Source organism: Pristis pectinata, chromosome X, assembly GCF_009764475.1.
Source record: "Pristis pectinata isolate sPriPec2 chromosome X, sPriPec2.1.pri, whole genome shotgun sequence".
In the NCBI taxonomy this organism is placed as follows: Eukaryota; Metazoa; Chordata; class Chondrichthyes; order Rhinopristiformes; family Pristidae; genus Pristis; species Pristis pectinata.
In genome coordinates, this window is record NC_067450.1 from 3,975,094 (window position 1) to 3,980,640 (window position 5,547).

Below are 5,547 nucleotides of genomic sequence, written 5' to 3' on the forward strand. Positions count from 1 at the left end.
GGCCTGAGTTACAAGGAGAGGTTATGTAGACTTGGACTTTATTCCCTGGAACGGAGGAGATTGAGGGGTGACCTGATTGAGGTGTATAAGATCATGAGGGGCATGGACAGGGTGAAAGCACATAGTCTATTTCCCAGGGAGGGGGTGCTAAAAGCAAGAGGGCATAGGTTAAAGAACAGAAGTGAGAGATTTAAAAGGGACAGGGACAGCTTCTTCACACAAAGGGTGATGTGTATTTGGAATGAGCTGCCAGAAATAGTGGTTGAGTTGGGCATATTAGCAATATTTAAAAGCCATCTGGATAAGTACAGATGGGACTAGCTTGCTGGGCAACACAGTCAGCATGGACGTGATGAGCTGAAAGGCCTGTGTCTGTGCAGTATGATTCTATGACTAAGTTGCTGCTTCCTTTCCCAGATCTGGCTGGTGTAGGTCTGGGACTTGTGTACCTCAGAGCAGCTGCCCAAAGCCACCTTGATTTGGCTCACTATAAACTAAATGATACAACTTTGAGGGCAGAAATGGGGATCTTGCAGGGTTCAGTGACTGGTATTATAAGTCACTAATGTTTTTTTAAGATAGGATCCTTGACTTTATACAGGAAAGTGTAGAATACACTTTATGATGCATATTTTAGGTTTCAGAAGTTGACAAGAACCACTGAAGGGTGGAATTCACCGCACAGCACCAATCACTGGAAAAACTGGTGTACATCTGTCTTTGATAGATTGAATAGGAAAAGCAGAATTTGCTTGACAAACTAATCCTTTGATTACATTCATTTTTAAGCGATAATGCAAATCTGAATTCCAGGCACTGAAATGGACAAATAATGAATTGGCATTGCTTTACCATTGACACAAGAGAGTGGTTAACAGTTCCAGCACTCTGGGGGAAAATGCTAAGTGCGCCCTCCTGCCCTGAAGGCGCTCAGTCTTTCAACACACTTGCCCAATAGTTGGACAGAACAGGTAAAACATTAATCAGATAAGTCTATCCTGTTTACGGATGGCACTTAGTCAATTCTCTGCTGTTACACTTTATCTCTTCAACACAATGAAGTGATTTCTGCTTCGAGTTGGGTTATGATTCCAGCATACTGTACACTGGCGCAAGATCCAACTTTGGAAGCTTGAATGCGGCTAGATAGCTTGGGGAAAAAATACTTAAACCCGAAGATTAATTTTATGGTTAAAAAAAAGTTACGCAGACAACAGGAGAGGTGAGAAAACAAAAACTTGCCCAAGTAATTAGTATTTTGTACCGATGTGGAATTTTTTTGACAGCTCCAACAGGTGATAAGCTGGTTCACCTAAACAGACACTGAATGGGTTAACGGAGCATGGTCAAGAGAGTGCAGAAAGGGCATGTGTACAGTCTGAACTTTAAGCCCGGGCGGGATACGAGATGCAGGATAAACATACTTGCACAACTGCTTACAAAGCAGTCGAGGAGCAAGTGACCAGTTGAACGGTCTCATTGAGCAGCAGTTATGAATGTCAGTGATAAATGTATGAAAGGTCAGTTGTCCGCTCATACGGAGCACAGCGCTGCATTTTCTATATAAAAGCCACACCTACTTGTAATTTGGTGGAAAAACCCTTTCCCCGCGCGCATGTGAATAAACCGCTTGCATCTTGAGATCGCAGCGTTAAGTGTCGACTCTGTTATTTACCGCTGGCCCCTAATGTGTAGTTCAAAAGCTTCAACTTTATCAGCTGCATTTAATCTAAATTGTAATAGTGAACAGTTAGGGACCAACTGAACCAAGAACATATTGAATTATGTTTTTGGGTGGGTATGCGGGGAAGGGGTCGTTTGGAAAAAATAATTTGACAGGACCTCGCCTTATTTTCCCCAAATCTGATTAGACATTTTGATTTACATTCCTGTTGCTGCTGTCAATGTTTGAACTGCGAACCAACAGGTGAAAGCAATTATTTTATTAAAAATAGATGGCAGTCTCTTGCTATTCTCCATCCAGGCTGCTGTCCTTTTACTTTCTCTAGATATTTTAATATAAATGAAGCTAGAAGTGTTTGGATCACAAGACTGCTTTAGCAATGAAGATGTTTTTAATTGTAGTGCCATGCAATTGCTTCCCCAGTTTGACCTCTCTGATTCTTAAGGTTACTAATGCTAACAGGCAGCTCCAAAAGCACAGCTCATCCACTGATTGGAGGCCTGCTGAAAACGCGATCCAAATGTGTCGCATGATTGGATCCTACCAGGCTTTTCTCGAGAGCTTCTTGACGCTGCAGAACCGGTCAGAGGTGTATTTTCGCTGCTACGGTTATTAAAAAAAACATAGCATCAATTTTCATCTATTGCAATTGTGGGGGAAAAGTATAGACGATGCAGCAGAGGTGTGATTTAAAAATATAGCAGCACTTTATATATCCAGCACCGGAAATATTAAAGGCAACGTGCCCGCCAAAGGGGAAACTTGAAGATCATTTTCCCCTCGGCCGTGTTTACTCCCGAGTCTGGCTGCAGACTCCAGGCCGCAGGTGCGAATCACCGGGCAACATTCCATCCCGGGCCCCCGCCAATCGCTCGCGGAAAGCTCGGTCTCATCCCCGGCCGTCACCACGGCAACCAAGGCCGAACATTCGGCCACACTCAACCAATCACAACCTCACCCTGGCGGATGGCGGTTTTATAAAATGCGGACGTACAACGACGCGCAGCACCTCGCTGTGGCGCCGGCCCACTTGTCACTGAGGTAATTATGCGTAACGGCAGAAGTGGGGGCGCGACGTATTAATATCAAAAAAAGTCGCAAATAACTGCTGCTTCTGGAAATTATTGCATTTATTTACAGAGCAGGCCTGGTCATGCTTCATTTGCCGAGGAGTTGTGCTCGAATCGAACATTGTGCAGTCACTAGTGAACATCCCCATCTGACCTTATAGTCATTGGTGAAGCAGCGCAAGGTGGTTGGGCCTGAGGAACTCTGCTGTGATGAGCTGGGGCTGGGATGACTGACCTCTGATATCCACAATCTTTATGCAAGGTATTACTCCAAACAGTGGGGTGTTTTCCCCTTGATGCCTATTGACTTCAGTGTTACCAGGGCCCCTCAATACCACCCTCAGTCAAAAGCAGTCACTCTTACTTCACCTCTGGAATTCAGCTCTTTGGTCCATTTGGAGCCAAGCAGTCCTGGTAAGACCACTGGAACAGCTTGAATTGAGGCACAGCTAGTTCTGGAGAGCAGGTCTTCAGTACTACAGCTGGGATGATGTCTGGTCCAGTGCAGCCAGCCATTGCTTGATATCAGGTGGAGTGAATCAAACTGGCTCTTGTGATAGTGGGTATGTCAGGAGGAAGGGGAGATGGACCTTCTCCTCAGTCATTCTGGCTGAACGTGCACAGAGTTCACATGCTGACCCCCACCCCCCACTCCATCTCCTCAACTGTTTAACTGTCTATCACCAGCTGTGACAGGACTGTAGAACTTAATATGACTCCATTATTGTCAGGTCCCATAGACCTTGGGTCAAGTGATGACATTCCCATTAATCCGAGCCTCAGGCCGTTAGCACTGTTATTTGATAACAGAAGGCATCATCACAGAACCCAGAATAAAAGCAGAAAATGCCGAATATACTCAGTATGTCAGGCAGCATTGGTAGAGAGAGAAAAACGGAGTTTAACATTTCAGGTCAATGACCCTTCAGCAGAATGGGAAAAGCTGGTGATCTGAAGTTGTTGAATTCAATTACAGTGGAGGGGAAAACCACAGTTAAGGAAAAAGACAACACTTTCCACATATGTCATTTTGTTGTCATCAGAACAATTCAGTGAGAGCGAGAGAGAGAGAGTGTGCAAGAGAAATGGAGTCCTTACAGGAAGCTGGATGGGAGGTGGTGTAATGAAGATTGCTGTGGGATTCTGTGGGCTTTTAATGGATTGATCCCCTGAGATGGAGACAGAGAAGTTGAAGGACAGGATGAGTCAGAGACAAACTGTAAGAGCAGAGTGGAAATTGGTAGCAAAGGTTATGAAACTTTCAAGTTCTGTATGATAATAGGAGGCAGCACCACTGCAGCCATCAATGTACTGGAAAAAAAGTGGAGGGGCCCCACATGGGACTAAGGGCTGTTCCGCACAGCTCAAGGAAACAAGCATAGCTTAGACCCATGCACTTCCCAGAGCTACCCTTGTGACTTGGAGAAAGTGAGTGGAATTAAATGGAGTTGTTTGATGCGAGAACAAGTTCAAACAGGTGAAGGCAAGTGGTGTTGGAGGGCAGTGGTTGGGTCTGTTTAAGGTAGCAGTGAAGGGTTCTCAGGCCATGCAGGTGTGGACGGAGATGTACACGGACTGGGTTCATGATGAAAATGAGCCGGTTGGGACCAACAAACTGTCAAAGTGTTGGAGGGCATCAAAGGTGTCACAGATTCAAGCAAGAAGAGACTGGGCATGAGAAAGAAAGAAAGGTGGGCAGAAACTAGTTCTCTGGGCAGCAGCAGGCTGAAACAATGGTTTTACCAGGATTAGTCTTGCTTGTAGATCTTGCAGAGAAGGTAGAAGTGGGTTGTATGAGATTGTGGGATGATGATCTCCAGAGGAAAGCAAGTCAGTGATTATCTGGGAGAAAATGGCCTGATATTCTGTTGTGAGGCCATGGTTCAGAGGGAGACATGAGGAGGTGTTAGAGAGCTGGCAATAGTTCAATGGTTTCTGTTTCATTTGTTTTTTCCAAATCCCTCTGTGGTTTCTGTTTCATTTCTCATTTTTGACAAGGTGTTGGCCAAACTTGCTTCCACAGACACTAGCCCTGGCTGCCTTTCAATCAATGTACCAGTTTTCATCAACAACTGGGATCACTTGCCAGTGGAACTGCTCAAGGACAGACCACGTTGCATCAAAATCAATGCCAAATGGTACTGATCCTAAGAAAGATACAATATTCAGAAGACGAGCAATGATATGCCACATTTCCAGTTCAGTCATTCCCATACAATCTACTCTACGTCATGCCAGTGCACTTGTCCTTAAGCACAAAGTTTCATTCCAAATCTTGCATACCCCACTTCAAGAAATCTATAAAGCTAGGATTTAGCAATCTATTTTACTAATTCATTCCACACCAAATATATTGGTGTTAATTATTGGGAAGCCTTATCATTTGTCTATCCACGAAAACTAAAGTAGACAGCAGTCAGAGGAGAAGGCCAGATAAATGAAGATGCTACACCAGGACAGGGCAAGGGAAATGCTAAGATATTCAACAATGAACCAAGCTGAGAGCAGCATTTACCTGACCAGTCCTTATTTATGAGAAGATTGGACCAATTTTGATCAGGGGAGTAACGATCGACTCCACTTAATCTAAATAAATGGTAAGCATAAAGCAGAAAACATCACAGATCTACAGGAAGGTTAAGACAACGTGAGAAAGGTGATACATTTTTGTGCTAGTGCTGTGACTGGAACTCCAGCCTCTTTCCCATACATGTTCAAGCATTTCATATTTCTGTAAAATAACATTAGAGGTTTCCCTTCCTCACAAAGAATAATTGTCTCTACCTTATTTTT